This window comes from Desmodus rotundus, chromosome 4 (genome assembly GCF_022682495.2).
Source record: "Desmodus rotundus isolate HL8 chromosome 4, HLdesRot8A.1, whole genome shotgun sequence".
In the NCBI taxonomy this organism is placed as follows: domain Eukaryota; kingdom Metazoa; phylum Chordata; class Mammalia; order Chiroptera; family Phyllostomidae; genus Desmodus; species Desmodus rotundus.
The window spans coordinates 130,040,498-130,053,659 of NC_071390.1; the positions used below are offsets into that span (position 1 = coordinate 130,040,498).

The 13,162-nt window shown below is 39.3% G+C and overlaps 1 protein-coding gene across 4 annotated transcripts in view; it reads right to left on the bottom strand.

The window, feature by feature from the left end:
* G3BP2 (G3BP stress granule assembly factor 2) overlaps window positions 1–13,162 on the bottom strand; it is an 81,082-nt gene that overhangs the window by 25,472 nt on the left and 42,448 nt on the right. The window contains exon 1 of one of the 4 annotated variants that reach the window (XM_024579433.4): window positions 5,910–6,130. The exons of 2 other annotated variants lie outside the window; for them this stretch is intronic. The gene's annotated coding sequence lies outside the window, so the exon portion shown is untranslated. Of the gene's footprint in view, window positions 1–5,909; window positions 6,131–13,162 lie in introns of those variants that run through there. One more of the 4 variants, XM_024579453.4, reaches the window with a different exon arrangement.

Consider the following 13,162-nt stretch of genomic DNA (forward strand, 5'->3'; position numbering starts at 1 on the left):
TATTAGTCCTTGCAACTGAATACTGCTCAAAAGAAAAAGAAAAAGCAACAAACTTATGCAACAACATGAATGAGTTTCAGAAACATTATTCAAAGCTAAAGAAGGACATTCTGTAAAATGTAAAACTTATAAGACTAAATCAGACCAGCAGCTGGAGGGAGAAGGGAAACAACTATAAAAGAACATGAGAACCTCAGAGGTGATGAAAATATCTTGGATCTTGATCATGGTGGTAGGTTCATGGCTGTGTTTCTCTCTCCAAAGTCATATAACAAAGCATGTAATAAGAGGGGTTTTTACTGTTTGTAAATTATTCCTCAATTAATGCAATTATGCTTCATTACGTCAATCACTTCACAACCACTTATGGAGAATATACCACATACCAAATATTTGGAGAAACATGGTACACTGACACTATTTAACAGTTCAAAAAAGGCAATTTATTCAAAGTTGCCATCTTTCACCACTGGGATTAACAAAAATTAAAATGATTGATAATATTTTCAGTACTGGTAGCAGTGTGGGAGCCCTGTCCAGGTGCTCAGTTGGTTGGCGTGTCATCCCATACACCAAAAGGCTGTGGGTTCCATCCAGGTTGGGGTGTGCAAGGAAGGCAACCAATTGATGTTTCATGTTTCTCTCAAATCAGTACACATATCCTCTGGTAAGATTTAAATAAAAAATGTGGGAAAGCAGGCTCTTTCACATACAGTATTGGTGAAAATATAAACTGTTAAAACCTTTTGGAGATATAATTTCAGTTTTGATCAAAGTAATAAAAATGAACACATACAGTTATCTCACTTAAAGACATATCACAAAAAAATACAAGCACAAAGATGTATATTCAAGGCTTTTCACTGCCAAAAAAGAATCATCTAAATGCCCATCAAGAGGGAAATGATTTACTATAAAATGCAGAATTACACACTCAACAGAAATAGGGAAAAGCAGGAAAGTTATAAATATAAACAAGAAATACTGTCCACAAAAGTTAAGTATAATAATCAAATTGTAGAATAAAGGTACCATCCTTGGCAAAAAGGCATGATACAAAAAGAAATATACATGATATATGTATTACAGGCCTAGGAAAAAACAAGGAAAACTACATACCAATTCTTAAGATCACCAGTAAGATATTTACTACACTGTCTGAGTATTTAAAAAAACATATTAACCTTGTAGTTTTAAAAATCATATTTAAAAATTTTCACTTAGTTTCTGATAACCATTTAACAGATATGAATTACTGGTTAGGAAACACAGCTCTAGAATAAAGGTTTAAAGTGTGAAAATTCAGCCATGGCTGAGTGGATTGAGTGCCTACCTGTGAACCAAAGGGTCGCAGGTTTGGTCCCCAGAGGGGAGGGGGTGCATGAGGGGCAACCACACACTGATGTTTCTCTCCCTCTCTTTTTCCTTCCCTTTCCCTCTATAAATACAATCTTTTAAAATGTGAACATTCATTTAGCACAAATAAATCAAAAAAGTACTGACAGTTTGCCTACATTAGTGACCATTAATGGTTAAAGTCTGAGTGTGCTTAAATATCACCAACTAATTGAAGAAAAAACTGAAAAGCCTGAGATGGGAGAAACAGACCAGTAAAGATACCACACTAGAATTAAAAATGAGCAGCTACATAGAGAAAGAATATAAAGAAAAACCTACTGCCTAGATTGTAAGGTACACCCTCCAACTTTAATATTTCCAAAAGGTAGTTTAAAAAAATACTTGTTGTGCTTACCTGACGTAGTACTATATTGTCAGATAACCTGGTATTAATGGTCTTACAAACATATAGGTAATAAACTGAACCCCAACAGGGAAACATCAGTTCATGTGCAGTCATGAAAATATTGTCAAATACTATAAAACCATAGGGAAAAAACACTGAAAAACAGCATAAAATTTGTAACTAAGGTCTGATTTCAATAATGTCATGGCAATACAGGCACTTGGGCAAGACAATGATATTAATTTTTTTGATCTACTATCATAGCAAAATAATTATCAGAGCAGATTTCAATAAAAAACAGTCATTTTGTATCCCATCAATTCTCCTTAATCTCAGAGATCTCAGAGATGGCAACTTCATTTTTATTAAAGAAAACAGACTATTATCCATACAGTGATAAAATAGCTAGATCTGCAAATAACCATAAAATCTAATCATAATTGTTAATGTCAAACACCTAGCCGCAACCACAACCACTATAGATAAGCATGAAAATAGACAATCAAAAATTCTCTGAGGAGCCTGGAGTGTCCTGACCACCATCTATCACAAATGACTGTAAGTGTGGCATCTTTCCTCTCATGTCACACTTTGGTGGCTATTTCAAGGCTCAGAGAAAATGGCCAAAATGAAAACTGCTATGAAGTTGAGACACCATGTCATCTTATTTAAAAAAACAAAAAACAAAAAAGACCCCCAAGAAACAAAAAGAAAATGATATTTAGAATAGAAAAATCTATAAAATTTTTTTCAGCACTGTAAAGTTATATGTGCCATGTATCTTGCTATCTTATAAAAATAATATCTCTACTAATAGAATGCAGTTTTTTTTTTAACTTACATCAATGTAAATGGTTGACTGTCATGTGGCCCCCACTAGGGACCTGGCCCACAACCCAGGCTTGCGCCCTGACTGGGAATCTAACTGGTGACCCTTTGGCTCGCAGCCAGCACTCAATCCACTGAGCTACACCAGCCAAGGTTCAATGTAGTTTTTACGAGGAAAAAAAAATACCAAGGGCTATGACAGGGCTTATCTGCTAAATAGTTAATCCCTTTCCCTTCTAGAGCCCCTCACTCTGGGCTCATTCAAGTCAGGCCCAGGCCCCTTCTCAGTGAACCTTGGGCTATACTCATTCTCTAACTAACCCCATATTAAAACTAGAACTTTCCTATATTCCAGATGGGTCTTTGTTTAAAAATGACTTTATCAATCAAACAGCAATGTACAATCTGTCTCAATCTCTCTCTCTCTCTTTACAGCAAAGACCTTTCATTTGTGGTGGCAGACCACAGAATGAAGACATCACAATCAAGATCCAAGAACCAGTGGTAGAAATAAACAATAAATGGTAGTTGTAGATGTAAGCCTTTTCTTTTTTTTACACCCCAAAGATAAGGAGGCAAGTTTTGAAGCTCAATACTATTAAAAGTGACCAAGTATTAGGAGAGGACATGCTGTCCTACAAAAAGCATGTTTACATTATGCTTGAAAGTTCAACAAGTAACCTACATGTTCCTTTATCTCCTTGACACAGATAGGATATTAGCTTCATTTACAAAAAAAGGAAACTGGTATTTAGAAAGCCTAAGAAAAGGAAGGAGTTCAAGGTTCCTCGTTAGTTATGAGATAGAATCTGAAATCAGGTGTCCTGCGCCTCTGGTGATGCTTTCATTACACAGGTCAAAAATAATCTCTTTGGAAGAACAGCCAAAGACCCAAGAAAATAAAAAAAAAATTTCAAAGCCCAATTGTTCCCATATTTGATATTGTTGGTGAAAGCTAAAAAGCAGGAGACAGTAACATAATAGGAAATCTAGTAGTCATCCCAACATACTAGAAAGGTATATCAAAAGAAGGCAAAATATACAGAGATTAAAATAAGTTGAGATAAAGCAGTCAAGAAATTTACTATTGCTTCTGAGTCAGTCCAGAATTCTGGCAGAAGAACCAATTTTCCCTATTAGCTCTTAAACAAGTGCCACCAGTGGAGAGTAACTAAGTTATGCTTGTCAATTAAACTTTACTGAATTTAGAAGTTCAGAAACAACCCTTAAGTTTGTACCTATAAAAACCAGAATTGAAAATTTTCACCCCTATGCCCCCTCAGCATAAATTATCTAGGAAAAGGTCTTATATCAAGCAATGTAGGAAAAAATCCTCAATCCTGACAATGGGTAATCAACAGCAATACTTCTGCAGGGTAAGAAAGCTATTAAAAATCTTAAAACATTATTAATAATTTTATAGATTTTTCAGTAATTAAGGCAATTTTCATTTTTGATCTCTCATTTATGAAACACAGAGAATATTTCCTGCTACCAACAGTGCCAATACTATTCACATTTAAGACTTGTGTGCTGGCAATTCAAGTGCTCGGTCGCTTGCAAAATGAGCCCTCAATTGGACTACCAAATTAATACTTCTTGGTTCTACCTTTGATCCCCACCCACCCCACAGGCATTCTGGTTCTCTCCACTTCTTTTTTTTTCCTCTCCACTCTTAATAGTTGTTCACTATTGGCTAATATTTCAGCCTTGAATACTCGCAATCTGAACAGCTCTTAGTAAGTAATCCATTTGAAGTCCTTATCCTATCTACAATTCCTGATAACCTTCCAAAATTAAACAACAGTTAAAGATTAAGTCACATGACTTAGTTCTAAAAATTAAAACAAAAAGGTAATAAATATCACTAAAGAAACACGTAATTAAATTCCAAGAAGTTCAAATTAATCATACTATTTTTTAGGGCCAGAAATTTTGGACATCAAAAGGACCACTGGATAGTAAAAGGGCCAAACGTTTACTTAGAAACTTTGCTCACATGCCTAAGGCTATATTAACTGCCAAATATGGAGCTGGACAAGGAATTCCCATCTTCTTCCCCTCTAGCGTGTGGGGGCTCCCTGACGGCGGTGAATGGTTCACCGAACCAGGTACTGCAATGCTAACATTTGGAAGACTAACGTGAGGTGTGGAGCCTTGAACCTAAAAACACAGCATTCTAACCCAAGTTAGCAACACAACACTCACATGGGGGTTAGAGGAGACAACTTTGCTGTGGCTGCACCTTCGGTGCACGTGTTCTGTTTTTTGTTTGTTTAAGGGAGCAAAGATACCTCCCCTCAAAAAAAAAAATTAAGTAGACCTGGAAAAGGAAAAATACTGATCTATGCGGAAAATTATAGATGCAAATCTATATTCGCTCCAAAGCAGCACAGGGCCATCTTAAATATATGCTTTTAGAGAGGCAGGTAAAATTCAACCAGATTCGACTAACAAAACACTACATAGGGAAGCTTAGTTCGTCCCTGTAACTATCCTACCCATCTCCCCCGCCCCGCCCCAAGTGGGGTAAGAGAAAGAAATACATTCCCCAAAGCACTCAAACCTCTCTCCTTCTGTATTGCTAGATCAATACAGAATCGTCTACGTAAAAAGGGCACGAAGGAGCATACGTTAGAGAGAGCACCAATTTCCGAACACGCTGGGGGAAACCCGAGTGGGGGGGGGGGCAAAGACCGCGGAACACTTAGGTACCGGGTAAGCAGAGCAGCGGCTGCCTTCAAACCCGGATTCTGTTTCCGTGCTCAGAAATGGTGCCCGGAGGCCTCTACTTTCGCATCTGCGTCGCTTCTGCCTACACCGACAGAGCCTCTTTCCCCCTCCCCCACGGGCGGGGCGGCGACCGCCTCCCGGCTCGCAGGGAACCGGGAAGGAGAGCCGCAGAGGAATCAGAGATAAGAGTGGTGGCTCCGCACCTAAAACATCCCCTCCGGAATGCCCACTCCCTCACCGTCCCCAGTAAGCCTCCATTAGCGCGCCATTGGGAACTATTGCGCCCCCCTTCCCAGCTCGCCACCACATCCCCAACAAACCCTGGCTCCACCTGTGCGCTCGGAGCGCTCACGACGCCGATCGGTCACCTCCCTCCCTCCCCACGCGGCCTCCCACCCCTCACCTGAGAGGAAACGCTCCGCTTCTCTCCCGCATACACGGCAGCGTAGGCAGCCGGCAAGAACAATGTCTCTCTACCGCTAAACCTCCGACACCGGGGTTCACGCTGTGGGCGGTTGCCTCGAGCCGCCGCGCGCAAGGAACACGACAGGAACGTCCCCTTCCGACCACCACACCGACAACCCTTCCCGGCCCCCTCACACACCTCCAACCAACAGCGGCGGCGGGTACGTCGCGCGGAGGTCAGCAGGAGAGTCGCAGAGAACCCAACCTGCTGCAGCGGATTCTTTTCGCTCGCCTCCCCCTGCCTCCGACAAACGTCACGCCTCCGAAGCAGGAGAGCCGCGAGCTCGGTCTCTCACAACCTGCTCTTCCCCGGCGCCAAGCGCTGCGGCGAGCGACCAGGAACACGTACGTCCCGCCCCCTTTGCCACCGCCCCCTCTTATTGTTTTACCCCTGCCAAAAGGGCCGGGGAACCCGCCTCAGCCAATCACGCATCTCCTTCGCGAACTGGACCCAACCCTCTCGCGTCCCTCTGCGGAGCAGGCGCAGAGTGCCGCCGCGCTCACGTACTCTCGCGCCCAGAGAGTCGGGGAACCGGAACCGGCCTGAAGCCGGTACTAGAGTCCGCTGATTTGACGTCACAAGGAGGCTGCCTTTCTCCTGCCTGAAGGCTCTGGCCTTGCCGCCCTTCGAGATCGCGCCGGAACTGGAGCCGGTGCGCCCGCAGCGCTGTGTCTTTTGGGCTGTTTTTGGAGGGTGCCTATTGATTACTAACGTTAAGAGGGAGGGAATTTTCTTTTTGAACTAGTAGCATGTTCTTTGCTGCTCTAGAGTTTAAAATGCCACCAGGGGGTTCAGCTGTTTACACCCTAAACTCACCTATATTGTTTATTACTCCATTCTAGGAAATGATTTTAAATTCCACCGAGAAACTCAAATTTACCCTAACAGATCAAAGCTATATATATATACAAAAATCTGGAGCCTACTGGATCTAGGCCCTGGGATGTAGAAAAAATATGCTGTGGCCTCCACAGAGGGGAAAAGAATCTATTTCTTTGTATGCCTGTTCTGTATTTAGGTGTTGCTAAATACATACTAAGTATTTTACAAACCAAGGCAGCTAAAAGGCCAAAATCCCAAGAGATATCAGGATTACAGTCCTGTCCTAGATCTAGACACAGACTTGGCCCTGGGGCGTCGCCGGGGAAAAACTAGATACTGACTACTGACTCTCCTGACCTTGATTCATGGAAAAAGCCAAATCTTACAGTCCAAGAAGCCACTCTGCACCTTAGTTCTGTCAGAGAATATCAAGACAGCTGAATAATTTTGGAAGAAAGGGCTGAAGAAATGTTGAAAGAAAGGGCAGTTAGGAAAGAACACATTTATTAAATGCCTATGTACCAAACATAATGGCATATACATTTCATCCTTTTTCTTCACAATCCTGTAAGACCAATTTTAATACTTTTCACATGTGAAAACTGAGGTTTACAGAGTTTTCCATGCCAACATTCAAACCTCTAAAATCGACACAGTTTTTACCGGTTGCTTAATCATTTTGTTACATGCAAAATACATAGACCATCACCTTTATGAAATGAACTTTGACACGTTTTTCCTTAAAGCATCATAATATGCAGATTGCTCTTTAAGTCTAACACTTATATACCAGCCACTCTTCTAATTACTTTTCATAATTGTTTAAGCCTCACAATAACCCCATAGAGTAGTTAATTATTTTATGCCCATTTTACAGATGAGGAAACTGAGGCTTAAAGGAGTCAAGTAACTTGCCAAGGTCACACAGCTACTATTTGGTGGAGCTGGGATTCAAACACAAGCAATCTGCTTTCACACTCCATGCCCTTAACCACAAGCTATAGAATACTTTCATTGTATTGATTATTAATTGCTGCAATTTATGTCCCCTACTGCTGATGGACCTTCCATGGTGTGGCTTCCAGTGTGGGGTTTTCGTGCTCCACACTGTTATTCACCATGTATCGCGGTACACAGGTAAAAAGTCTAGAGCAGTGGTTCTCAGAAATTAATGTGCCTCCGATCACCGAGGGAACCTGTTAAAATACTGGGTTGCCCAAAAACTTCAACTGTTTTTTTTCCCTGTAAGATGTCTCTAGTAGCACCTAGTTTTTTTTAACTTCATTTGAAACAATTGTTACATTGTATTGTGACAGCTGTCATATCTGCAAGCATTTTAAAAAAATCAAAACTGGTAAATTTTTGTGTAGCCATTTTAATATTGAAAATGGAAGAAAAACATGCAACGTTTTCAGCATATTATTTATGCTTTATTTCCAGAAAGGTAAAAATGCAACTGAAACACACATACACACAAAAAAAAGATTTGTGCAGTGTATAGATAAGGTGCTGTGACTGATTGAATGTGTCAAAAGTGGTTTGCGAAGTTTTGTGCTGGAGATGTCTTGCTGGACGATGCTCCACAGTTGGGTAGACCAATTGAAGTTGATAGCGATCAAATCGAGACATTAATTGAGAACAGTCAATGTTATACCATGCAGGAGATAGCTGACATTCTCAAAATATCCAAATCAATAGTTACTGGTAAAAATGAAAAATGTATCTTTTATTTTATGGATAAAACTAAACAGACATTTTGGCCAACCCAATACATATTGCTGGGTCCCACTCCCATGGTTTCTAATTCAGCAAGTGTGCACTGAGGTCTGAAAATCTTTATTTCTAACAAGTTCCCAGGTGCTGCTGCTGTAGCAGCAGTTAAACCATACTTCAAAAACCACTGACCTACAGCATAGGTTGGCAAACTTACACTGTAAAGGACCACTTAGTAAGTATTTTAGGTTTTGAGGGCCACAAACAGTCTCTGTCACACACCTTCCCTCCTTTTTTTATTCCTTTAAAATCGTAAGCAATGTTCTTAACTTAGCTCCAGAGCTATACAAAGACACGCCTCAGGTAAGCCCTGCCCTAGGGCATAAGTAAGACTTACTGGGGAAAAAAGATTCAGCTATCTTCAGTTTTAGTTAAAAAAACAAAAATGAAACAAACCCTAAACTGTCTTTGCAAAGTGGTGATTTTTACTTTTCTAAATGTCTCTTAAGTCTGTGCTCTCTGAATGCCTCTCCATGCCTATAGCCTCTGTGCAGATTGAGGCCTCTTTCTTTCCACAATGATTGCAGCAGCCTCCTAACTAATCTCCCAGCCCTTCAAAGGTAACCTCCAAGAAACAGCCCCTCCCATGATAGATTATAAGGCAAGGAGACCAGCATGAACTTGCAGTCATTCAGTGGCTCAAGCCAAAAACCTTAAGTCATCCTTCACTCTTTTTTTCATAACACACAGCCAGTCATCAGTAAATTTCTGTTCCCTCTACCTTCCAACAGGAAGAACACTAGGTTAAACACTTCTCATTACTATTACTACTATTATTGAGTCCAGGCCTCCAACACCTACTGCAACAGCCTAAGGGTCATGATGTTTCCACTCATTCCACTATGGTCTGGTCTCACAGCAACCAGATCCTTTACAGCTATTAATAAGATGATACTCTCAAAACCTTCCAAAGACAACACAATAAAAAACGCAAGTCCTTACAGTGGCCTAACAAGGTCCACTTGATCTAGACCTAATACCTAATCTATTACTTCCATTTCTTACCACTTTTTCACCTATATCCCCAGCTCTTCCTTTGACACTCAATCGCATTCCCAACCCCAAAGTGGGCACACTAGGTGGGTGTGAACCTTTACCAAAAGTCTGTGAAAAATCAAAGTATCTACTGATTTCCCTAAGTACTCATCTGAAACATCCTAATGATTCTAAAGTTGAGTTAGGCATGATTTTCCCTTTCACCAACACAACAGAGACCTGTTGTTGTGTTGGCTGTTGTCATTTTTTTATTTGGTAATCTAAGGGAAAAGAGATCAGTGCCCTTGACTCCATAGTCAGGTACAGCAAGTTTTTAAAAATTCTTGCAGCACACTGATTGAAAATCACTGCTATAATCTATAGACATTCAAATTTCATCAGTGATCCAACTAACATCCTTTATATCAAAAGGAAAAAAATCTGTTTTCTGGTTCAGGATATAATTCAGGATTACAAATTCATTTACTTTTTATGTCACCTTACTCTTTCCATAAACATGCAAAGGATTTCTAACAAAAAAAGAGCATAGTATTAGTTAAACATGTACGAAGAGTTGTTCAACTGAAACAATGACAAGCCATAACTGTTAAATATTTTAAATGCAAATATCCAATTTTTTAAAAAAGCCCCTTTGTATATTTCTGTTGCAAGTAAATATTAATTTATCCTTTCAAAAAAGCAATTGTGCAAGATATAGCAAAAGCTTTAACATGTTTTTACTTTTTCTGCCAATAATTCCACTTCTGGGTATTTATCCCTCTTAGGATATGTACCAAGAAATTCAGAGTGATGTTATTTACTTATTATCATTTAAAAACTTGAGGCACTTGGTCCTGGCCTGGTATCTCAGTTGGTTTTAGCATCGTCCTCACACCCAAGGTTGCAGTTCGATCCCAGGTCAGGGCACATACAAGAATCAACCAATGAATGAATAAATAAATGGAACAACAAATTGATGTTTCTCTCTCTCTTTCACTCTCCCTCTCTCCCTCCCTTCCATTCTTTCCTCCCTTCCTTTCCAATATCAATTAAAAGAAAACTTGAGGTGCTTACTAGTGAATAGTTAAATAAGGTACATATTCTTTTTTAAAAAGATTTTATTTTTTTATTTTTAGAGAGGGGACGGGAGGGAGAAAGAGAGGGAGAGAAACATCAATGTGTAGTTGCCCCTCACGTGGCCCCCACTGGGGAGTCAGTCCACAACCCAGGCATGTGCCCTGACCAGGAATCGAACTGGCGACCCTTTGGTTTGCAGCCCACATTCAATCCACTGAGCTACACCAGCCAGGGCTAAAATACATATTTTTGACACATCTACATCTAAAGCTGTAAATTTAAATATTTAAGAACACATTTTTATGTCACTTTTATGTTTCAGTCTTAAGTCAAACATGTTTATGATATAACTTTATGTAAAAATTACTCAATTTTCTATTAAGTAGGTACATGATTGATGTTTTTGATGGACTTAATACTTTTCTATACCTCCTACTTTTCCATTGTAAAATGTTACTTTCACAATAAAAACATTTATTAAACAATTAAGGCATTATCTTAGTGCCTGAAGGAAGGGAAGATTTTAAGTTTTTATTCCCTCAGTTCTGTCTACCTTCTCTCTCATTACATAGACATGAACATTTATATCATCTGAGTAGAAGGAGCAAATCAACACAGAAGATATAACTGGTAAAACAAAAGAAAAGAATTAAGGAGAAACCAGACAAATCAAACAGAAATCTACCAATTGATGTTAAAGAAAAAGATACTACCAGACGTGGGATGAATATGATAACTTTTTATCAAAAAAAAAAAAGAAAGAATCAGATTCAACTATTAGCAGATGAATTTTTAAAAAGTGAAATTACTAGAATTATATTAACTGATTTCTGATTTTTATTACAGATTTCAGCACAAAATACTTGTCTGAAATTTAATTTACAACACTTTCCCTCTACACTCTCATTTGACCATTTTCAACCGCAGTAGATCTTAAAAAAAATCAACTCCATTACCACCATTTTGCTGATGAAGTAGGTGTGCAAGGGATTACTTTACATGAATGTTTAAGGGCTATACTTCCCATATAGATAAGGTTTATATAAGACATAAAAATACAAACACTAGGCATTGGAAGGGAGTCAAATCTAAATCCTTAGTAGATACTCATTTTTCTTGGGAAGTGTCTTACTCATCACAATTTTAACCTTTCAAGACTTACATAACAACCTTTTGTGACATGCATAACAACTTTTTGTGACACGCATAACAAATGTCTGAGACCTAATACCAATTCAGTTAGTAAGGATTATGCTGCCAGCTGTATAGTCTGGGCTCTAGAGCCAGGCTGCCTCATTTGCATCCCAGCTTCATCTCATCACTATTAGGTATGTTACCTGGACATAATTATCTAGCCATATTACCTTAGGCAGGATGCTTAACTTTTCTTTGCTTCAGTGCTTCCCATCTATAAAATGGTGACAAAATATCTATCTTATTAGCATGCTGTGAGGATTAGATGAGCTAAGACATATAAAACATTTATAATCATGCCTGGCACATGATAAACGTTCAATAAACATTGGCACCAAACATTTGGTGCTTGAAAAGGTATATACAGCATTTGTGTTCAACTGGTTCCTTTCTCCCTGCTTACTGCTTTGTTCTGAATTAACAACTTACATTTGTACAGCCTTTTATGACTTCAAACTTGCAAACATTATCTCATTTCATTTTCACAAGCAATTCACAAAGTAGGCAAGCTGCACCAGGCTAAAAGTGGCCAATTTAGAAAGAGACCTCAGAGTGCCCCTTGGCTTCTGCCATAATACCATACCCCACTGCTCAGTGATGAACCTCCTTAGCCGTGGAGTAAAGCTTCCTGACTGAAAACTCAGGGCTCTCCTGTTACAGTGTAGCAGGCTCCTGTACAAAGCTTTTGGTGCAAAGAGAAACCTGCTTCTAAGAACAGGATGAATCCATTCCTTTCAGAGCAGGAGAGGAGAAAGGCTATCACGGCCTGAAGAAAGAATCAAATGTTAATTTCTCCTGAAACCTTTCCAGGTGCTGTTTTTGGGATACCGCCGTTAGGGTCTAAAGAGTCATTCTTCCTCTCCATTTGATGGTTGTGTATGACATATGTCACACATCCAAAAAGATGAGTAAAATATTTGCATAGCCTGCCCATTTGTTGTCAAGTATAAAATGGAACAATAGGCACAGGGATGTAAAACACAGCCTAGGAAGTATGGGCAATAATATTCTAATAATGATGTATGGTGTCAGGTGGGTACTAGACTTGTCAAGGGAATCACTTCATTATTTATGTAAATATCTAACCACTATTCTGTATACCTAATTAAATATTGAATGTCAACTGTAATTGAAAAATTTTAAAGATATATTTAACATAACAATTGAGTGACTATAGGTGGTAGATTTTAGCCATTTAACTTATTTTGATCATATCTATTAAAGCCTTCAAGTACTCAAGTACATGAGACTTGAAATGCTACGAAGAGCTTGCCTGAGAGAATAAACGTTGCAAATGCTAAGGAAGTCACTTCTTCAAAATTTAGAGGCAAAAGCCTCATAAAAAAATCAACACCCAAAGAATTAGGTTATGGGATTACAAAAGTAACCCACCCTGAATACTGGTTTGTAAATTCTAGTGGATTCTATCCAAAGCTCCCAAAGACGTGTCTGTGAAAAGCACCTCAGGCCAAGTGACCTGATACAGTAATCCTGGAAAGTGTAAACAACTAAAGGTAATGTAAATAAATGAGGATTCACCTGCCCTCAGT